At 38.7% G+C, this 24,192-nt stretch overlaps 2 long non-coding RNA genes across 3 annotated transcripts in view; one reads left to right on the forward strand and one right to left on the reverse strand.

The window, feature by feature from the left end:
• Nucleotides 1-24,192, forward strand: part of LOC121074832 — a 165,382-nt gene that overhangs the window by 17,694 nt on the left and 123,496 nt on the right. The gene's annotated exons all lie outside the window — the stretch shown is intronic.
• LOC121074833 lies at nucleotides 12,106-24,109 on the reverse strand. The gene is made up of 3 exons (XR_005822556.1): nucleotides 23,860-24,109; nucleotides 19,181-19,186; nucleotides 12,106-12,116 (listed from the first exon to the last, which is right to left on the reverse strand). It is a non-coding gene; the product is annotated as an uncharacterized LOC121074833 (long non-coding RNA).

A 24,192-nucleotide genomic window follows, 5' to 3' on the forward strand; every position in this document is an offset into this window, starting at 1 on the left:
AGAGTCAGAGGTTGACCCCAGCAATCTGTGGTGTTCCGCCAAAATCCAGTCCAAACTGTTGTGAATGAAATCACAGTTCTTCATTTCAGTTGTACTGTTGAAAGTAGCTGGGAACATTACAGTAGCCAAGCAGTAAACTTTGGATAAAATAAGATATCAGACAGCTTCCGGTTGTTCCTATTTCTTTTTAGTAAATACTAATGATATAAGGCAGCCTGTCATTGAGGTCTTGAAATTATCTTATGCAGCACTTTTTTTTTCAGATGCAGTTAATGGTAGAAATGTTCTTGTTTACTTATCTCCAGTACAGTTCACTTGGTTCTCTTCTAAATGCAGATGCAAAATTGTGGTCACTGCACTAATGAACTCTATATTTAAGCCATTTTGGAAATTAAGGATATCAGTGAACTCTCACATATGGTATAGGAAGATAATGACTTCATATAAATTTGGCTTGGTAAAGTGCAATGACTTGTCCTTGATGTGGGGTAAATATTTCTCATTTTTATATCCTACTTTCTATGGAAAATAGCCACTAAAATTACTTATGTGAACTCATATCTTTAGGTACTCTAAAAGCACTTTAAATAGTTAATATTCACAATGTTACTTGTGCCATTAGGTGGTGCTTTCAAGCTTTTCTAGCACTAAGAAAGAAGCAAAAAGAGCACTTCTTAGATCTGTGCAGGACGTGCTTTCACAGAGTTGCTGAGGGTGCAGTAATGAAGACCAGCTGTGTCAGTAACAGGGTACAACCGAGAGGGGCTGTGGGAGAACGAGGTGGTGGAAGCTGAGATTGAGCTTGTGAAAAATTCTATGGGGGAAGTCACGTGCAGTGTATGTGCTGTAAGGTTAGGAGATGATTCAGAGCCAAAGCCAAAGAAGTTTGTGAGGTCAATGCTGTTTCATATTACCTGAAACTCTGGCTCATTGCAAGCTGACTTTGCATGCACCCTAGTGTCTTTAGCTTTCTCACTTTACTGTTGGGTGCCTGCTTTGGTGTGCTGCCATATTTGTTTAGAACGAGATGAATCTCTTTCCTAAAAACCATCCAGGTCTCTGGTTGCAAGGAAAGATTTAGAGATGTGCGCAGACTTCTATAAATGGGTAGGAGTATCCTAGGGTTCCAGTTTTACTGGTTGGTCTTAATCAGACCAACTCCTGGCTCCTAGGAAGCACTCTGTCCACAAAGAAATTGAATAAAAAGTTGAATCTGAGCCTGTCAGGGCAATTGGGATGGTGGATGTTATTTACTTACCTTACAGTAACTCTGTGGCTAAAATTTATTGATTGATTCCTTGTTTAGCTGTTCACCTTTGAATATTTTTTGTTTTTATTTAAGTTCCAACTTTTGATATAGCTAGTGGCTTTGTTACCCAGCTACTACTTGGTTTACAGAAAGCATATGATGGAAAATTCTTACAATGTAATAATGACCAAAGACCACATGTAAAATCTACCTTAATACACCCTAGATGAGCTCCTTTCTTTGTAGATTTCTGTGCTTTGGCACCTTCTGTTTTCTTGTTATACTCTCCATGGAAAACGAATTTGCTGGTGTCTGTTGTAATGGCTCTTTTGTGCTAGTGATTACTTATTTTTATTTTCACGGCTTCATGGTGGAGATTTAAGTTATTTGGATAATGCCACAGAATAAAACCATCCTATTTTTAAACCTAAGGTTAAAAAAGATTGATACTCATTTGTCCTGGGTTATTTTTAATCTATTTCCCAATGTGCTATTTTGGAGGATCACTTCTTGAACTTTTTTTTCTGGTATTTTTGGCTGGGTTCCCAGGGGCTATATAAGAAATGATTTAGCTTATGATGCTTTCTTATTTATTAAGTGCTTAAAAAGTTTTGTTATATTTTTGCATGAATATTTATACTAAAATAATAAATAATTTCTCCAAGTTTGAAAAGTTTTTCTGCAAGGTGCTCTGAGCATATAATAGGAAAAATGTGCTGTGAGACTCCTCAGAAATCTGCCGCATTACAGGATTTGAGCCCATGGAGACCAGTCAAGGAACAGGAGCGATAAGTATTTTTTCATAAGGAAATGAAACATAGAAAGAAGAAGTGATATGTGTAAAACTACCCAGAAGATCCAAGAGTCTTTGTTATGTATGTTCACCAAGAGTCGGTACAGTTGTGTTACTTATTGAGTACGTTTAATGAAATTTTATTTTTAGTGAGAGGTTGCTGTGATGTACAGTATTCTAGAAAGCTATATTATTTGCCTGTATTTCTGAAAATAGTGAAATGGTGTTTGGAGTTGTGGAAAGTTATTAATGGCAAGAGAAAGTATCAAAAATAATTTTTAAAGGTCTTTGAAAGAGAAGATGGCAGGCATAAGCTTTAATTGGTAGGGGAAGAAAGTGAATGTGCTTCCCAGTGATGGGGACAGCTGGCTTCTTTTGGAAGAAATATTCAAGAAAGCAGGCAATGAAATCCTGTCATTCCTAAGCAGGAATGGATTCCCAAAGAAAGGCTAAGTAGAAGAAGCAGCCTAGAATTTTCTGATGGCTTGTAACCTCTGATTTTGTTCGTGATATTGTTTCTTGGGGTGACTCCATATTGTATCCCTGCTTGGAGCTCTTTTGGTGGATATTTAAAGTATTTTTGCAGGTTCTGTTTCCATAGTTATGTTCGCTCTCTCACTTTAAGGTCTCTCTGCAAATGCAATCTATGCCTATTGGTGCATAAGGGAAAAGAGAAAATTCATCTTCTATGGCTTGAACAATAAAATTGATAGTTTCAATACTTTATATACTTGACTAGACTCTGAAGTCCTTGCAATTTAAATCTAATGCTGGGAAATTATTAGTTATGGACCAGAAGGAATAATGACAACCTATTAGTAATGATAGTAAGTGGTAGAAAATGCACGCAACATATAAGGAGCTGGTTAAATATGTCAACAGCAAATAGCTATGAAAGAAAGATTGTCTGGATGAAGATTACTTCTTATTTCCTTGAGGATTAGCTTGGAGAGAATTACTTTCTTTCTGTGTTTTTTTTTTTTTTGTTGTTGTTGTTGTTTTTTTAATAACTTTGGCATAAACAATTGTGTTATGCTGATGAAATCAATTGATGAAAAAAATTAGGAGGGACTGTGAAGGCAGCAGACCATTTTGTATTGTAAAGGAAAGAATGGGACAGCCTTGGAGACAAAAATAATAGAAAATCAATAAAACAAACCCCAGGGCTGTGCACCTGGGAATCAAAGCATCTCTTCCGGAGGCTCACAGATGGAAATAGTTGAAGAAGAAGAGGATCTGTGTGCATTGATTGGTCGCAGGAAAAGTATGAGCCATCAGTGTGACATGGCTGTGGAAAAATGAAACGTATCAAATGAAGTGATCCCAAAGGTTGAGTACTGATACTCATGTTCAGTCAATCCAGACTTTTCTTGGTATGTTTTTGAGCAATTCTAATCATTTATGATCAAGAGATGTGTGTTCAAACTGAAATGTCCAGCCAGAATCATCAGAGGAATGGAGAACTCCCTGTACAAGAGGAGATGAAAGCACACGACTTATTCAATGTCAAAAAAGAAAAGCTGGAAGAAGCCTATGGTGGCTGTTTATATCAAGAAGAATAAACGATTTTTTTATTTTTTTTTTGTACTTCACCTAATATTGTCCAAATGACCATGTATAAATTATAAACATTTTTATTTTAAAAAAGAGTTTCCAGTTATAAGAACATGAAAGTTCTGGAATTGCCTAGTTACTTCAATACAAAGAGAAATTGGAGTGTTTGTCCAAGTTGTATGTAATCCTGTTACTCTCAGTTACACCATGACAGAAAGTTATGTTTTTGAGACAACAGCAGTGTAATGAATTTCTAGGTCAAATCCCAAGTTCACAGTAGTCAGTAGGTGGTGGGTCAATGCTTTTGAAGCAGTGGTTGCTTACACACTTTTTGTAGGTTAAGGCTGAAGCTCCAGGTCTGTGGCCCAGGACAACTCATTTAACTGATCCTTAGCAGTGCAGTAAGATGGGGAGTAAAATTAATTTATTCAGCCAAACTGAAATAACCCCTTAAAAATATTCAGATAAGTACTTTATCCTGCTATATATATAGTTTCAGTTTCTGATTTCTCAGAAGTTCCTCACTTTGATTTTTTCACTCTTTTTATATGAACACTGAGATATTTGTGGATTCTTTAATCTAGCTGCCTCTGTGGCCTCGGTTAATGTTTTGAAACCATGCATTATTGTGTTTATGATTTCAGCTTTTGTAGTATATGTGGAGAAACTAATGACTCAGTTCAGTATGTTTTGACGAAAACAATTTCCTCTTTGGAATATGCTAGTTGTGGTCAGCTCTCCTGATATTTTTGGCACATTACACTCTAGGCTTTAAATGACTGCTAGGTTTGGGGTCTGTGACAGAGAGGAAACAAAAATGCTCATTCAGACTTGAAAACGGGGCATTTGCTGCCTTTCACTTTCCATGAATTCACAGATGACCAACTTTCACTAGCTTGTGAAATTCAAAACACCCTCAGAATCCAGTGGGGAATGCAGTTGTTTGTGGATCACGCTAAGTGTGTAGATCACAAGGTCATTGTGCAGACTTTCTCTGTAGAAGAATTTTCTTTTATAACAGAACGTGACACTGAATGTATATGCAGAAATTCAAAATGAGTTTTTAAACCGTGAAAGTAATCAGCAGAGTACACAACACATCTTGAGGACTGTTTAGTTTTTCTTTTGATATGTTGAGATTGCTTTCTTTTTAGGAAACCATGCAGTAAAGGCCCTAGAGCAATATCTCTAGGCTTCTCTTGCAGATATAGCTCGGGAATGATCTGCAGCCCAACAAGTGTATGGCAAGAAACTGTGAATTTAGAAAAACAATTAATTTTGAAGCTTAAATATCTAAATACAGACAAATTGCAGTCAAAGCTGGTATTCACTGAACATGTTACGTGCCTGGCTCTATTTTTATTCTGAAGTTATTTTCTAAAATAAACATGGGATGAAAAGCAACACCAAGGTGGCCAAGTTGGATGGGGTGGGACCTTTGGTGACCTCTTCTCTTGGAGAATCCCAGGAAGGCCTTTAAGATCTGCACTCAGCAAGATGAAATGATGTCAATTCAAAGGAATGTTTTTGTCTCTCATTTATAGACACCTCCAGTATTAGAGACACCTCTTCTTTTCAGGTAATCTGTTCTAACTAGATTTCTTCTTGCTGCTGTCAAAATGTGTTATTTACTCCTATTATTTAATTATTTATGAATTCTTTCTTTCCTCTTTATATTTACCATTTTCTGAAGACTTATTACTTATCCTGCTTTTCCTTTCACTATCTGGTCTGTTTCATCTCTCACTTAGGAGTGGAGTAGGGTCACTTTTGAATATTTAGGTATGAAACTGTGAACTGCGTACCTTGCAGATGTTAACTCTGAACTCATGCTCCTTGCTGCCTGGCACCCTTTCCAGCACTGTGTAGATGCGTGCAGGCAGCACTTTGCCACAAAGTCAGAAAGCTGAGCTCCGTTATCTCCTCAGAAATAGTCCCTTATCTACCAGGGGATAAATTTCATTACCTAGTCTATGTAACTGACAGACATTGCACAGACATGGTCTGCAGCTCTAAAACTGCACGCCATAGAGGCCTCAGCATGCTGCACAGCAGTTTATTTCAAAATCTAAACTGACCTGAATCTGTTATCTTGCCAGACCTTGTAGTCATGTCCTTGGTAGTCTATGAGTCCACAACCAATAATTTGGTAATTCAGTTTCTTTCAGGTGGTTTAAGAGTAGATAGGAAAACAAATCCTGCTTGTCTAAAAGCTTAGACAAGCTTTCATGATCATTTAGTGATCAGCTACTTGGTAAAATATCCCATTCTTTATTATTACTGCTAGAGGTTGTGGATGCCAAGCTTTGTCTGAAGCAGATATATAGAGCATCATTGGAGCTTAATTTTATTGAGGTGTACATTCATAAAGCATGCTAAACTTAAAAAAATGTGGGCAGCTTTTTTTATTTTTATTTTTTTTTTTTGTGGATCAGGGAATGGCAAAATTAAAGACAAAACAAAAGATCCTAAGAATGTTTGGCTAAAATAACAGAAAACTTAGTCACTGATGGCTGCCTGAATACCTGGGAGGTAAAACACAAGGATTTCACATCCTTATTTGTGTTGGTTTGAACTTCATAGGATGAGTTTCATTGTTCACAGTGTGATAGGTGCACCCATGCTCAAATACACACAGACTGTCTAGAGAACGACAAAATTCCTCCCGGGTAATTTAGAGTTGTAATGGGGGTAGATATGATAGGTTTCACTTTTCCCAGACAAAACAACAACAACAAAAAACTTTGGACTGCACACATGCTTTTTGAGGTGCCAGGAATGGACTCTTGGCCAGGCTACCAGACTGATGGTGTACTGCTAGATTTTAAGGCAGTAATGATTTTGACGTGCAATTCATATTGTTTTTCTTCAGAATGGTTAATGACGAGATGAAAACGCGTCTCACTGAAAGTTCAGGTGACTTTGCATGACTTTTCAAGAGCACCATGTTCTGCTACCTTCATTCAAAAGTTTTTTGATCTCTTTCATGGGATACAGGTGATGCAGAGTTCTTGTTGTGGTGAGATACATGTGTAAAAGTTTCCATTGGTGAATTATGGTTAGCTGTTGAAATGGTAGTATTGCTACAGCAATCCACTAACGGTTTCTGTTTTCAGGTTACATCCAAGTGTGGTTTTACCCTTTATAAAGACATACCTGCCAGACCTCCCTGTCTTCTTGAAGAACTCTGTGTTCTTTGCTCTAATAGTGTGTTAATAAGTAAATAAATAAAACTGCCACACATTTTCTTCAAGAAAATTAGACCTTCCCCTCTTTCTTTGCCATGAAATCTAATTCATTCTGGATAACAGAAGTCAAGGATGCAGAAGTGTGCCTGCCTGTGCATTATAATGATTTTTTCCCTGAAAATACAAATGTTTTATGTTCAGAGGTTACATTACAGGCACCTTTAATTAATGAATTCAGAATAGCATTCACCTAACATTATGTTGTTCTAAATGCTGATTAATTTTTTTAAATAGTGGAACTGATGGAAGTGGCTTTTGTTGAGGCTGCCTAAATATTTCTGTTTGGCAGTGCAGACTGCCACTGGGAAACTGAACTGGGAAACTTCCACCTACTAAGCAGATTTGGTTTTATTCTTATATTATCAAAAGTAAGCTTGAAAAGTCTGAGTAAAACAAAATTAAAAAGAAAAGAAAATTACACAAATAGGTATTTGACTATAATTTCAATGTACAGTCACGTTTTTATGTTGTCAGAATGTTTATCAACAAAGATTTTTCCCCTCAAGCATCTTTTAGTAGTAAGAAAGAGAATATGAATATTTTTCATATATACTGGTGCTTTTTATTCCTATGAATAGGAACTAGTGATGTTATATGCTGTCTGTCTAGTAATATATTGTCTGTTGCATATGCCATGACTATACCATGATATATATATATATATATATATATATATATATATATATATATAAAGAATGGCTGTATGACTTTTTACGGCAGTTTACAAGGCAGATGTTGATTTTAGTTCTCATCACAAATGATATAACATCTGTACTTGCCACAATAGAACTACTACAGTTTAGGAGTTGAAAAGAAATTGTTCAAAGATGTCAGAACTAATACTATTTCTTGTGATAGACTCCTGAGGCCACAAAGATATAATGGGATTTCCATTATGAAGTTTCTTCTGGAAAACCACTTAGAGGAAATTAGTTTCAACTTACTTAGTTTGCCTGAAAAAGGTGAAAGACAGAACTAGTCTTGCCTGGAGGATACTATTCTAGGCAGCCTGTGTATTTCATACCTGAGTCTTGCAGTTTGAAACCATTGCATCCAGCTTAGGGAGGCACTCTAACTTTCTGTCCCCGGCCTCCGCCGTGAGCAAATAACCTCCCTGTCCTCTCCAAACTGCATAGCCCTGACAGTGCCATGTATTTTAATTCCTTAGGAAATTTCACTGTTGGGATGATGTATAAGCCTTTAGTTGAATGGGAGTCTTACTGGCTTTGAAAGACTTTGAACTGGACCTGAAAAGTTAAATTTGTTGTTTGTGCAATCGTGTTCTATCCTTCCTATCTATCCTTCCAAGGTTTTTAATCTGAGGGTTTTATTTTTACTGTGACTACTTCTCATTTAACTGCAGGCAGACAAGAGAGTAGGTTTCTTTTTGCTAAGCCAGGATTTCTAAGTTTAGTGCTGGGGACTGCACGAAGAAATTAATTTAGTTAAATTTATGGCCAAAGATGGTGATCAGATCTGTTGTCGGTGCTGTGGGCAGCATTGTCTTGTGGAGGGGCCAGCAAAAAGGTGATGATAGTAACTTAATAACTGCCTCTGCTCTTCAAGTCAATGTGTTATTCTGATGCAGATCAGAATATCTTTACTGATACCAAGTAGACTTTATAACCACTAAAATCTGCACAGGATGTTCAGCCTCAGAACCGTCAGTTTATTTTCTGTTTCTGGTACTGCAATCCTGGTCCCTATACAGAACCATTGCAGGCTAACATGGAAGGGTTTTTGTATTCTGGTTTTTGGATTTCAGATATGATCCTTGATAGGTTTTTCCATTTCGTCATCTTCGGCGTTACTGTGAACCCAGATTTCTATGTAATTTGATCAGGATTAATCTTTAACATAAGTACTGCTCCTTTTTTTTCTGTAGTTAAAATAGCAGATGTAAACCCTGCTTCTTTTCTATGCAGCTTTGTTTTACTGTGGTGTTTGTGACTACAAATGTCACAAAGATTTCATTTTAATGTTGATGGATATGAGGCCAGAATAATTACCATGTCTTAGTTTCCATTTACAATTACTTTGATTTTTTTTTTTAATTTGAAAAGAAATATATACACACATAGTTGTCTGCTGTGCACATCTCATTTTGAGTAGTGCATACTGTATACTGAACACGTAACTTTCCTCTCTCCACAGACAGCATGCAAAGCAAGAAAACGATCTTCTGTTCTTTTGGCATAGTGCAGAAACACCCTCCTACTCTTTCATTGTCTGAATAAAATAGTTCTGTTTCTGTTTGTCATACTATTATTTCCTCCTACATGCATCCTCATTTTTGCTGGATAATGCACAAATGGGACAGAAGGGCTGACTGCCCATTCAATAACCATTTTCATCCGCTCCATGCCCACCTGAGTGTTAAAGAAAAGAGAATGAATTATTAGGCAGAATTTTAAAGCTCCATGGGAATTGTTTGTGATAAGACCCTAATACTGCCAAATTAATGCTATGTGCATGAGAAGTGAGATAAATGCCAACAGTAGGCAGATACTTCTACTTAACATAAAACACCTGGAGGGAAAGTTGGGTTTAAAGTCTATTTAAAACCAAGGAGGGTCTTGTTTTATCAGTGTACCTTTCATACTTAAGACACACATTTGTCTTGTGGTTTTTAGCAGTATGCATGTAATTGACTGTTGATGGTTAATCATTTTGAGTTACAATAAATTTGCTTTGCTAAGACTAGATCTCCAGCTGGTCTGAATTGTCACAGCACTACTGCTCTTACATTCTTTCCACTTTTCTGAAATGTTGAGTATTTCCCTACTCCTAGATTCTCTATCTTCTTCTTTTTTATTTATTTATTTATTTTTTTGGTGGCTTCTTGTTAAGGACAAAAATCTGTATTGTGATAAGAATATTTTTTTTGGTAACTATACAGTATAGCAAGTTGTAATGTCACTCTGAATGGAGCATTACTGGCTTGTATTTGCTCTTTATCTCATTATAATGATGTCAGAGGTCCAATGTAAATATCCTCCTGTTCTGTCCAACGACCCATACTTTCATTTAGTGTAATTAGAAAATAATAACTTCTGTAAAACAGCCTGTCAGGGAGAAATAATAGGGCTGTTAGACATTTGGCAAAACTCCATTGTGTACTGCCGAGATACAATATTCCAGTTTTGCAGGACGTTTGTCAAGCCAGCTGGTTGCTGAAATGCGCTGGAAAGATCCTCCTGTCACCAGATAGCACCTGGTGGAGGGCTGGGAACACCCAACTCTTCCCACTTTGATGAGCAAACCTGGGGCCAAAATCCCTTCAGGAAGGGCACAGAGCTCTGAGGACCATGTCAGGAACCAGTCTTGTATATTTATTGTTTTCATATGGTCCCGTTTCTTTTTTCCCTACTGAGAAATTATTTTTTCATGGCGCTGACTGAGAATCAAATAGACTCTGTGGAGAAATACCTTGAAAATACATTTGGATCTTTCTTTTTTTTTTTTTTTTTTTTTGGTATATATTTCTCTGAGGAAGTTTTTACTTCTTGCAGTACTTGAAGAAACATCAAAGTAGGCTTTAAAAATGGTTGTTGAAAGAAGGTATGGACTTCTTGCATCTGTGCTGGGGTGCTGTTTGTGGCAGTCAGAACACGTGTAGTGGCGGTGCCATGCGGCCGTGTGCAAGTGTCACACGGAGCCCCAGGTGCTGAGGAACCCACCGCTGCCTTCTGCTGCGTGCCATTGAACCCAGTTCCGCTAGGAATTGTAACTACTAGAAAATGGGAGGGAAAGGAAATCTTCTAGTTAAAAAGTTGATCAGAAAAAAGGCAATTGAAAGGAAAAAATAGTTTTAAGCAAAATCCATTCGTTTATTTATGCACAATTGACAAATGAATGGAAGAAATTGGGTGATTTTTTTCATAAGATATTTACAAAAGTGTTTTTGAACTCTTCTTTCAATGAAAAAAGCTTTCCCAAGTAGAACAAGTCTTGACATTTGGGGAGAAAAAAATAAAAAATAAAACCTGTTTTCTCTGTAGCAGTAAGTAAGAACTCTTTGTAAGAGTTCTACTGCTTAAAAAAAAAAAAAACAGCTCAGTGGTATCAGCCATATTTTGGTATGCACTCTCCTTTATTATTCTTTTAAGCTGCTTTAAAGTACATTCCAGAATAGATTCACAGCTGAGGCATGAGCCCCCTGTGCTCAGAACTGTGTGCAGGCGGCTGAGCAGTCTTGGGGCACTCGGAGCCCTTGGGGCAGCAGAGAGCCGAGGGCAGCACCAGCTACAGGCTGCCAGCTGCCTTCCAGACTAATCCTGTGCCTGGTCGTCACCTAGAGTAAGTCAACATCACTATGCCTGATCATCAAGTTAGTATTTCCCATTACATGCAGAACATTAGATGTTTGTGATTTCTTTTAAGTATTCCATAATTTTCAGCCAGTCTTAAAACTCAGATAATTTCTCTATCCAGTCTGTCCCCCCATGCTGCAAACAGTGCAGTGAGAGCTCTCAACACCTCACAGCACTGAACTTGGACCTTGTCTGCTTGCTTAAAGGAGTCCAAATTGTGTTCCAGAAATGTAAACTATGCTCAGTGCAGTTATTTTGAATATAAACACCAATTTCCAGAGTTTGATCAAAGATCTGTAATTGCTTTTACGTAGGATGTTATCTAGCAATCTGTAGAGTGTAATGCTCTGTAAATGTAGTCTGTTGTCTAACTTTTTATCTTTCATAAATTTTCAGTCTCTAGAAGTAAACCAGAGGTTTCTGGAGCTGTTGCCTAGCAGAAAATCTAGGCATATTTATGTCCTGCCTTCTTAAATGTCTAGAGTTTCCCTGATTTCTGGTTATCATCCTAATATCCCTTGTCATAACATTTTAAATTTCTACTTCACTACACAGCAAAAGAGAAGCAGCTCTTCAGGCTTGTACTGGTATTTCCATTTTATTTTCCTCTTCGTATGTTGCTCTCGTATTTGGTAATTTTTGTAATCTTGTAATTTTTGCTTCTTGAATGAGCACTTTCTTGCCTTTTTTTTTTTTCTTCTTACTTGTCCTCATAGTTGAAGTCTGGCTCATTCATTACTGGTGTGAATCTTTGTCCATGGACTGACACTGCAGCAGGAGCAGTGATGGACAGCCCTGGCTTCTGCCTCTAAGGCACGACTGCGTGGGCCAGTTCGGGGCTCGGAGCACAGGTCACATTTTCTCCCCGAGGATGAGACAGCTCCTGCAATGTGGAGCTTCCTCCTCTTTGGCAAACATTACGCACAAGAATGTAACCCAGCAATGTCAGGCCCCAGAGACTTCGAAAACAGAGGGCTTAAGCGTTGAAGAAAAACATTGGGAAGTGTTGAAATAGCAGCTACTTCTTCCTTCATCTATCCCGCTTAGTTTTGCAGCTTCTGACTGTCTGTGGGTATTTTTTTTGTTGTGGTTGGTTGGTTGGTTGTTTTTTATTCCCCCCTCCTCTTTCTGTCAGTGTATACAGATAATGTCATCCTTGGCGGTTGTGGTATCAGTTTGGAGGGTTCTGGTTTGCTTTTGATTTGGTTTTAACTCTTGGTGGCTAAGTCACTCAACACTGATGTGACAAGGGAATGTGGAACTGCAAAACTTTTTTTTTTTTTCTTTCCCCAGCAGACTGTTCACTTTAGGGATATTAAGGTAGGAAAGTCAGAAGCTTTTCAGGAATGTTAGTGGTAAATCAGAGCCCTACATTTGCATTTCAGGGATTCAAGCAATGATAATATGTTCATTTACATTCTCATCTAAAATCCAGTAGAAATTAATGTTTCCCTATCAGCTAATCAAGATGGGCATCTTTTGCTAATGTGAACTGGCTGACATGTTCCTAAAGCATTACAGTTCTGATTTTAATCTCTTTCACTTTGGTGATGTGAAAAAGTGAAGGTTTTAAGTCCATCAGTTTTTGAGCTGCTCTGAATTTCTGCATCCTGATTTTATTTTATATGTCCTATGGGGTTGCTAGCTGTTGTTGCTTCTGTTTCCCTTCAGTGATGACAAATCTTTATCTTGTTTTTCTTTACATGTGTTACTTCTAATTTTGTTACTATTTAATGGAACAAAATCTGACTTACTCCATTTCCTGATTATTTTTTTTCCTGTGTTTTTTTTTTTTTTTTTTCTGTGGTATTTTGCTTTCATGATGTTGTTACCCCATCATGCCTTATTTCCTGGAGTTTTTTTGAATAATATACCTTATTTCCATGGTTAGAGCTACCTTCTCCTTGCTTAGTTACGAGGCCTGACTCATGCAAGCAGATTTTGCATTTGCCTCATAAATCTCAGTCAACTGTTTAAAGTTTAGTAACCTTTGGGTATACAATGGAAGCTTTATGATCCGTAAAAGTTCAGAACATGACATCTCTTAATACTTAAAGAGAGATTATGGTGTTTAGAAGATGGAAAAATTGTCGACTATATTTATTTGCAAGTGCTGTTGGAGAAGTTGTTAATTTTGAGAATGTGCTACATATTTAACAGAAAAAATGTTATGTATCAAACTGTTTGTATTCTGTGGCACCTAAATGTAAATTTTATAATAAAGCCAAAGTTTTGAAAATCCTTTTGGAAATCTGAATGATCTGAACCCCAGCCCCATGAGAATTGAAAGAAAGTTTCTCAAGATGTTTCTCAGATTCCTGCTATTATAATGCCAAAGGTATCATACATGTCCTACCTGGATACAATAATACAGTGGTATTGATAATGAATTCTGCTAGAATCTGAACTGAAGGGCCTTTGCCAAAATACTTGACATGACTTTCTTCTTGGAAGCAGGAGAAGATCAAATAAAAGTTAATTGCAAAGTTTGATAAGTCTAAGAACAATCAACCAAGCATTTTATCCTCTAGTAACTAACAAATATTAAAACATTATTTTGTAGCTAAATTAAAATATTTCTAAATTATTATCTTTAGTGTTTTTGGAGGCTATGAGTAGAGTTTATTTTCACTTCCAAAGAAAAGGGGGGGGGGGGGGGGGGGGGGAGGTGAAACAGTTAAAACTGAGGTGCCTTAATTAAAAAGTGAAATCCATATTTCTGTTGTGCAATTAAAGAAAGATGCTCTCCAGTTTCAAATTTTTGTCTTTGAAAGACTGGAAATCTCAATATTAACTTCTCTGGACTTTTTTGTGCATTGGTGCATTGGCTGCTTTTAAACAGAAGTGTGAGATGATATGGTCTTGGGACGCTAGTCTGTGTGTGTTAAATGGGGTGATAAAGTGTCATAAGAAGGTAGGAAAAGGGTGAACTTGGGTGAGGCTCTTCTGAGCTAGGGGCCCCGCAGGGAGGTGCCCGGGTTCCCCGCCAAACATCCCTGACACCCCCACCTGGCAGGGGTGCAGGGGGCAGCAGGTACGAGGTGGGGAATGAGCAGCAGCAATGTGTGTTCTCACACTCTGTACGTCTTTAACTTGCACTAAGAAAAAGGGGGAAAAAAAGTCTAATTGTTGTTCGTAAAAGACCAGCTTTTGGGCTGTTCTGCAGCTCAGTGTGAAAGGATGGCTTCCAATGCAAATAGCCAGTCAGTGTGCGAACCTGCTGTCAGTGGCTGGATAACATCTGTTTGTGTTTCCAGGTGGTGATGCTCTCTTTTAGTATTAGCTATGAATTTGAGAACATGGGGAAAAAATATTCCCATTATTTACAATATTGAAGAAGCAGGGGTGAGAGAAGTACTTTCTCGGCTGTACTGCACATAATGCTGATAGTTTCTCTTTTACCAGAGAACTGAGAATTACATAAACGAGCCATAAGGTTACGTTTTAAGAACACTTGCCAGCACAAGGCTCGTGAACTTCTGTACAATTAGTGCAAGTTTCAGGACAAAAGTGTGTTTGAATTCCCCATCAGGTGAAAATCCTCTTCACCTCTTTCTCTTTCTCAAAACACCAAAACAAAAAAAAAAAACCTACACTAACCAAACAACAGCTGTGGAAATTTTAGGATTTGGTGAAAGAAATAGCGAAGTTCATTTATAATTTTTTTTTTTTTTCTGTGTGATAGTGAAGTAAATAGTAAATGTAAAGTGGTAGTTTTATTTTTTTCCTAGTGACATAACTCAAGTTTTACATCTTCCTATCCTATTCTAAGGGTTTGGCTATCAAATGTATGACTGGTGTTGAGCTACGTAATTTCTTTGGACTTCAATTTCATAATTTCTGATCTGACCACCAATAAATGTCTGCCACATAAATTTTATTTTGCTACTTGATTAACTAATCAATTTCTGAAAAACACTGGGAAGATACCTCAACAAAAGGAAACATTTGCTTTGAGCACTAAAGTAATAGTGGATGAGCTTTTGCTCAAATACTGTTTTTTTTGTTTGTTTTTAGGCAAGATAATTTATGAACCTTACTGAGCGAAAAATGAACTAGATTAACCTGAAAGGATTTTAATATGAGATTTTTAGATGTTCTGGTTTGAAATAGAAATAAAATGCCAGGAACAATTTATTTCATCCTGCATATTTCTACTAGCTGTAGTCAATGGCTTGGAATACATCAGACTGCTGTAGTAGTTCGGTGCTTCTGGACCAAGAGAAGTGTAACCTCTATGCACTGGCCAGGAGAAAAAAAAAAGAGAGAAAACGGCAAAAAGCAGGGTGTGGGTGGGATGTGATGTGATGCGCAGGGGAGGTCTGTTTAGTCACATAGCCGTGATCACACCCACTTTCTTCTGGCCTGCAAATAATCCCCTCTTCCTCCTCCCTCGGTTTTGGCTCCAAGGCAAGCTCATTGGAGCCAAGCTCTATATTTCATATGGATAACGAAGCAGCATGTTGGACTGATCTGTAACTACCCTTGCCCCATTTCTTAAGCTAAAGGTTTTAATGATGTGTGTGAAAGTGATGTTTTTGAAGCTGATTTCCTCCTTGTCCTTTATGGGAAAAGCCAGTGTTACTAAGAAATTGTCTGAGCAGTGTGTGGTTTGAATGCTGTCTTACTTCTGATTTCTGCACATCTGATTACATTCTAAGAAAAAAAAGCATAGACTGTGATTCTGATATGTATATAGAATGAAAGATAAAAGAGGTATATGAATTGCACGGACTGTGACAAGATTTCACCAGATCATTGCATGCACAAATTATTGACAAGTTATTAAATGTTCCTGCTGACTTGAGGCCCAACATTCAAAGGGAAACAAATATGAGAAATTCTATATATCCTGTTTGTTTGACGCACAGATTTTCAAATGATTTGCCCAATTTTTGTCCAAAACCGTACTCCTGAATATGTAAGGACGTTTATGTTGTTGTGGCTTGGTTCATTTAAGATATTCACAGTCAGGGATTAATCATGACAAAAGAAAATTCTGCATAGGTGCAGATGATGCCATGTTAGCCTTGTGCTAAACTGATTCACAGGTCTGGCTTGTTGATGAAGAAACCTTTTAAAATAGTAACAGAAAATGGAGGGGAAAAAAAAAAAAGCTGGTGTTCTTTCTTCCTTCAGATTTTTAAATTAAAGAGTCTGTGCAGAGAGACACTGCACATTTATTACGTCTGGTAACTATAATGTAGCTTGGGGTTATGAAGCTTTCTGTATGCTTCCTAGCATGTTAGACTGAAGTTCATCTTAATGTCTGCATCTGATAGGTAAATTTGTATTGAATGTGCTAATCAGAATTGGAGATGCATTTGTGTACAGAGGCACCTTTGAGTTCTCAGGTACTAGTTTGCTTACCTCTGCTCACTGAAAACATTGGATGTGAGTGTTAAGTACATTTTAGGATTCTATCTAAAATGGCACTGAAGATCTTTGTCTATCAAATTGATGATGCTATGTTACAGCCATCCTTCGCATGGAGCCTGCCAGAACAGCCCCACCACACCCATCATATTCCTTAGAAAAATAAAGGAATCGCTTAGCTATTTGTTTTTATCCTGTTCTTTTAGGCTTTCAGAACAGCCAGATGGCTGAGCTGTGCAGAAGATAAATCATCTTGCACACATGTGCTCCCCACATAAATAAGCAAATGAATGATTAATTTAAAAATATTTGTTGTGAAGGTCTTGCATTCTTTTTAAAAAATAAAAAATAAAATTGGTGACATGTATACTGCTGCTTGATTTCAGCTGCTTAAACTGGTCATTCAACAATTTTTTGATCTGTGTTTTTAATAATAAACACAGCTTCCCTTTCTGAAAACTTGCTGCACAGAAAAGCTTTTCACCAGTAGAATACCTGAAAAATAGAAGGACAAAAGTTAATACAGTATTTTCAGTGGAGTGAAGGAAAGAAGTTTTCAGGAAGGAGAGGCCTGGATTACTATGCATATATTTTTATGAATCTATCAAAATGAAAATAGTAAATAAAGTTAATATATTAAGACCTTTGAAAGAAATCTTTAGGGATTTAGAGTATTCTTTCAAGGAGGAATAAAAACCCTCTGTTAGGAAGGGATTCCTGGAAGCTGATTTTCATTGAAAAAGAGTTTGCACCATTGTGGTGTGGTGGGTTCCCTTTCTTTTTTTTTTTTTTTTTTTCCTTTTAAAACAGATGTGGTAAACTGTATACTGGTGCTTGTAAAACCATTGCAGGAAGTTTTACTAGCTGTGAATTATCGCCTCACTTCATAGTGTGATTAACACTTCTAACTGTAGACTAATTAAAATGCCACTCAGTTGTGTAAAGAAGTGAAATAGCATCTTTATTTAATTTGCCAGTGTGAAGGCTAAAGGATGGAGCACATCAGACACTCAAGGCCCCACACAACCGGAGCGCGCGGCCTCCCCACAGCTTCACGCAGATGCTTGTAGTGGGAGCACGGCCCATCGCTGGCAGGTTGGTGGGCACTGAGCCACATCTTGGACTAAAAAGCAAGAACCAGGGGCCTGGGAAGCTGAAAAAGATTTGCACCAGCTTATGAGGGTTCAGCTGTGTGCTTGTGCACGTGGTTGTTACACGCTGTCGTTTGGCAAAATGAAATGTTGCTAGTATTTTTACACTGGGCCCAATCTGTAGAGTTTTGAAAATACTTTGGAGAAAAGGCCATGAGTAAAATAAATCTTTTTCTTTTGTAGTGAATATTACTGTTATTTCAGAAAGAAACAAATATTTTGGTAACTTTATAACATTAAATGCCCCAAAAGAGTTTTTTCTTAACAGTTCTTATTTTTTTATCCCCCCCGCTCCCCCCTTCCTGATTTCCTGATACTGGCTGTTAGTCTAGCATTTGTACTTAAAGAGTTTTATAAGGTGATAGAAAAACCTGTGGTATTGCCTATCCATCTTTATTTTCAGTGATCATGTAAACTAAAAAATGTAAGTGCTGGCTTTTCTTATTTAATTATTTACACAAATCCCATTGAGCAGCGTTAGACCCCAGTCGTTAACAGTTTTTTGTTTGTTTTTGTTTTTTAAGCCAGACACAGTGATGCTGGGCAGATTTTATTGCTGTTGAGAGATGCAATGTTCTCTGTTATTCTTAGCCTCTGACTGTTACTAAAGCTGAATATTGCCCACAGTTGTTGTTTATCTTTTTATGCTTTGAGTTGTGAAGTCTGCTTTGCCTCTAGGATACCAAGTAAATTCATGGGACTTGTGTCTTTGTGCGAATGTCCCATTCTGGTCTCGAGGACCATTAGATTTTTTCCTTCTGTAGCGTAATGTACCCATAGTCTTCTAAAAAGTAATTTATAAAGTAAAGAGGAATTCTGGGCTTTGTTTGTCATGTCGAATAAGTCTATTCTTGCTAAAAGCATATCTCACATTTTATGGCACTCTTATAATTCAGATTAAGTAATTAGATTATCATTTTAATTCTCTTGACTTCCTTTAGGCCTACAGTTGAATTCATCACATATAGTAATACTTTTGAAAAACTGACTGGTAACATAATTTTTAATACCTTCGTGTTCAAAAACTAGATATTATCAGAGCTTGGAAAAAATTGCATCTGCTGTAATAAATGTTCTCTTTATTATTGTTGCTGTGGTTTCCATTAGGGTGAAAACTGTTCCATTTAATGCTATTAAGTATTGTGCTTTCTTAGTGTTACGCTGGAAACAGGACCCTCTTGGATGAGCAAGAACACACATTTGGTAGATGTAGACATGCCCTTTCCGTGTGTGCTCCATAGCACTGAAATGTTCCCCCTGAAGTTTGTTGCGTACACAGCTCTGAACATCTTGCAAAAGGGTACTTGATACAGGAAAAGTAGTAAGGTAGATTTCATTATGATGTCTTAATTGGATTAGATAAAAAAGAACATGACTTGGCAGAAGAGCTGCCTTCTGAAACAAGGATATCTATCAATTTTGTGATTCATCCACACACCCTCCTCCATAAATGCCAAGGAGCTGCATCTTTCAGTATCCTCATCTTGAAGTTACACAAGTCACTGTGATCAGCTCTCATTAATCTTTAAACTTTCTGTCTTTTGAGTAATGTTTATGACTCAAAAAACAAAATAACAAATTCCATATGCCTGTTTTACATTTCCAAATGACAGGAGAGTGGTCCAGTATTAGGAATAGGTTGTTTATGTAAGACATGACTTATTAATGATATTATCAATCTTATTTAAATTTTATAAATGCACCAAAATGGCCATCTAGAAACAGCCCAATGTCTCCCTAGTGTTAGCATGCTGCATCTGACTGTGGCCAGACGAGGAGTCCTCGTAAAAGGATGCAAGAACATGGCTAGTGTATGGTGACTGCCAGCTTCTGGCAATCTGATTTGGATGCTTCATTACAGAGTTAAGCAATGAGACTGTTCCCACACAACGTGCAGCTCAGGGCACCACTTTAACAATTGCTATCAATCATAGAGTGGTGTAATTTCAACAGATTTTTATCTGAGAAAAATATTGACAAAGACGTAGATAGATAATGTGTGTATAATCAGGTATAAGACTGAACAACCTACACTTTTATCCATTACTATCATTATCAGAAGAGTCAGGTAGAAATTTGTACAGGACTGACTGTTTATGTTGAGTGGGTTTGATGTTCAATGTCCCTTTTTGGTCCTATTTTTGTTAGATAGTCCTTGTTTCAGAACTTGTGGTCATCCCTGACTTTCTTGGAAGGCTGCATCTTTGTGCCAAAGTTGTAACGCAGAATCAGCTAGTACTTAAATAAATGAGGAGACACAAACGAGAAAAGTAACACAGGAAGGGTAAGGCTCTGATTTCAATCTGAATTTCATGAATGGTTCTTCTGAAAAAATCTGTGTCCTTGATGAAACTGAAGCTTTGAGTATTTCACATATGGAAGTGTATTTTGATATTTTCCTTTATTTAGCTCTTCAAATATATCACTTTGCCTCTGTGAGTAAATCATGGAAATTACTAATTTACATTATAATTAAAAATAATATGAAACGTAAACCTAAAGTACACTTAGACTCGATGGCGATTACTGGACTCTGCTGTGCTAGAAAATTAGAGAAAGCTGTGCTGTTGGTGTGTAGGTGAAGTGGTTGTTTAATTGCACTGTGATAATGGATGGTTACTATAGGTCGTAGCTCTATACGACGACATTGGTTTTTGCAGTGCCATAGAAAACTGTCTCTAGTTTAACTGAAGTTTGCACCCTCTGAGCATTTATATTCTTAGACAGATTAAACCAAATAATATATTTTTGAGTATTAACTACCACAATATAAATAGTAGCTCCCAGATTATTTTACTGGAAAAGAGACAGTATTTTTCAATTCTTTAAACAGTCTAGAAAGAGAGCTCCATTTCTGTGATAAGCCAGTGCAAGCTATAAACAGCTATTTTTCTGTATATAGTTACCTTAGTTAAGTATTGCTCTGCGTGAGACTTCAAAGGACTCCAAGCTCTTATCTTACATTTGTATAGAAGTGCAATGTCACAGAGAGCCCCTGGGGGCTAGGTTGCCTGAGAAGATTGGTGGGCATTTGTTACTGCCTTTTACTGAAAATAAAGGGTTAGTGACTAGGAGGAAGCATCTCCTTAGGGACGCAGATAATTTCCATCACCTGTGGACTGCAGCTTTTTCCCTAGTGTTTAGTTTGGGTAGATGTTCTTGTAAGAGGTACATTCATACACTGGCAGTTAGCTAGAAGACAGCAGGCTGTTTAGAAGGGAACACTGTGTTTTCAGTATTATTGGATGGAAAACCTCTATCCCTAAGGTTACACTGGACCCAAGAGGGTCTTCAGAAAGGCATTTTGGCACAATTTTGCAGCATCATTGCTCTTTTCTTACAAAAGAAAGGCAAATCTGGTGAAATTAGCTCTGACATTTAAGAGTTTCAGAGCATTTTTCTGTCAGGTTGATTGAACATAACTGAGGTATAAGAAGTGAGATGCTGTTTCACGTCTTTTTAATAAGACGCCAATATTAGCTGTTGTATGAGGAAAAGGGCTGACTTGCTACTTGTTGAATGCTACAAAAGGAAAAATGGGTAAGGAGAGAACCATTCATCTTTAAAGATGAAATACAGGAGAAAAGGAAGAAAGCAAACTTCAGAAGTACTTAAGTTCTTAGAGAATTGGACCGTGACCTTTTATTTTAAACATGAATATGATTTGTGAAGAGAATCTTGAGTATTTCCTTCCCTTTTCATAGAATCATAGAATACCCCGAGTTGGAAGGGACCCATAAGGATCATCAAGTCCAACTCCTGGCACCGCACTGGTCTACCCAAAAGTTTAGACCATGTGACTAAGTGCACAGTCCAATCGCTTCCTAAATTCAGACAGGCTTGGTGCAGTGACTACTTCACTGGGGAGCCTGTTCCAGTGTGCGACCACCCTCTCAGTGAAGAACCTCTTCCTGATGTCCAGCCTAAACTTCCCCTGCCTCAGCTTAACACTGTTCCCGCGGGTCCTATCACTGGTGATTAAGCAGAATAGGTCACCTGCCTCTCCACTCCCCCTCGCGAGGAAGTTGTAGACTGTGATGAGGTCCCCCCTCAGCCTCCTCTTTTCCAGGCTGAACAGGCCTAGTGACCTCAACCGCTCCTCATATGTCTTCCCCTCTAGGCTCTTCACCATCTTCGTCGCCCTCCTCTGGACACTCTCCAACAGTTTAATGTCCTTCTTGTACTGCGCTGCCCAGAACTGCACACAGTACTCGAGGTGAGGCCGCACCAGCGCAGAGTAGAGCGGGACAATCACTTCCCTCGACCAACTAGCAACGCCGTGCTTGATGCATCCCAGGATACGGTTGGCCCTCCTGGCTGCCAGGGCACACTGCTGGCTCATATTCAGCTTGCTGTCAACCACAACCCCCAGATCCCTCTCTGCGGGGCTGCTCTCCAGCGTTTTGTCGCCCAGTCTGTACGTATAGCCAGGGTTGCCCCGTCCCAGGTGCAGGACCCGGCACTTGCTTTTGTTAAACTTCATGTGGTTGGTGATCGCCCAGCTCTCCAATCTGTCCAGATCTTTCTGCAAGGCCTTTCCACCCTCATCCGAGTCCACAACTCCTCCAAGTTTGGTGTCATCGGCAAATTTGCTCAAAACACCTTCTAGTCCTACATCCAAATCATTTATAAAAACATTGAAGAGGACTGGCCCTAAATGGAGCCTTGAGGGACCCCACGAGTGACCATCCGCCCATTTACCACAACCCTTTGAGCCCTACCCATCAGCCAATTGCTCACCCATTGTATGATGATTTTGTTTAGTTGTGTGCTGGACATTTTGTCCAGTAGGATCCTATAGGAAACCATGTCAAAAGCTTTGCTGAAGTCCAAAAAGATCACATCAGCTGGTTTCCCTTGATCAACTAGATGGGTGATCTTATCATAAAAGGAAATCAAATTTGTTAGGCAGGACCTACCCCTCATGAACCCATGTTGGCTGGGACCAATGACTGCATTGTCCCCCAGGTGCGCTTCAATAACTTCAAGGATCATCTTCTCCGTAATTTTACCAGGCACTGACATGAGACTGACAGGTCTGTAATTGCTAGGGTCTTCTTTCTTACCCTTCTTGAAAATTGGCACAACATTTGCCAGCTTCCAGTCTACTGGGACCTCTCCAGATTCCCGAGATCGTTGAAAAATAATTGAGAGAGGCCCCCGCGATGACGTCAGCGAGCTCTTTAAGCACCCTGGGATGAATCTCATCTGGACCCATGGACTTGTATGGATCCAGGTGGAGCAGCAAATCCCGCACACGTTCAGGGTCGGTTGGGAGTTTGTCATTCCCACCGTCATGGTCCTCCAGCTCAGGGCACCCTGGGTCCCGAAGCCCATCATCAGTGTTGAAGACAGAGGCGAAGAAGGCATTAAATGTCTCTGCTTTGCTTATGTCATTGTCTGTGAGGAGACCTTCCCCATCAAGTAGCGGACCTATGTTTTCTTTGGTTCTCCTTTTTCTGTTCACATATCTAAAAAAACCTTTTTTATTGTCTCCCATAGACATGGCCAGCTTCAACTCTAGTTGGGCTTTGCCCACACAAATTTTTTCCCTACAAACACGAACAACATCCCTGTATTCCTTCCACATCGTCTGACCCTCTTTCCAGCAGCTGTACACTTTCTTTTTTCGCCTAAGCTTCAGTAGAAGATCCCTGGTCAGCCAGGCCGGCCTTTTGCCCCGCCTGCCTGACTTCAGATATTTTGGAGTTGCCTGATCTTGTGCTTTTAGGAGGCAGTGCTTAAAGACTGACCAGCACTGATGGACGCCAATGTCTTCAAAAGCAGTTTCCCAGGGGACCTTGCTGACTAGTTCCCTGAGCAGCCTGAAGTCTGCTTTCCCCATATCCAGGGCTGAAGTTTTGGTGGCAGTTTTCCTTCTGTCACCATAAATTCTAAACTCAACCACTTCGTGGTCACTGTAAGGAATGGTCCAGCAATTTGTGTCAATAAGGGATTTGAAGGGTTAACATTGAAGCCCGGGTCTAGGTGATAAGAGAACAAAGGGGGTTTTTAGAGAAAACTGCTGACTACTGCACGGGATGTGGCGCAAGTTTCTGAAATCCGGCCCAGAGGCTACCAAATAAGGAGGAAGGGGGAGCTGAAGGACGACTGAAGGACAAAGTCTGGGAGGAAGACCATGAGCCTTCAGCCCGAGCGACCCCCAAGAGACCACCAGAGACTGATACGCAGGCGCCCCTGGGAGGGTTTCGGATTCTGGAAACCAATTATAATAACCCTGCCTCTTCTAGAAGTAGTAATGAATATGTATTAGCCTAGGAGCATAAAAACCAGCCGCCTTACGTAACAGGTGTGCGTCCGGGTGGAGCAGAGACTCCTGGCACACCCAGCGCTGTTTGCTTGCCTCTATTTGTTTAATAAATTGTAAACTTTGATTGCAATCCTATTTGGGACTCAGTCATTTATAACAGTCACTATGACTGAGATGGCCACCAATTGCCACGTCTCCCACAAGACCCTCTCTGTTCTCCAGCAACAGATCTAGGAG

The sequence above is a fragment of the Cygnus olor genome, chromosome 9 (genome assembly GCF_009769625.2).
Source record: "Cygnus olor isolate bCygOlo1 chromosome 9, bCygOlo1.pri.v2, whole genome shotgun sequence".
Classification (NCBI taxonomy): Eukaryota; Metazoa; Chordata; class Aves; order Anseriformes; family Anatidae; genus Cygnus; species Cygnus olor.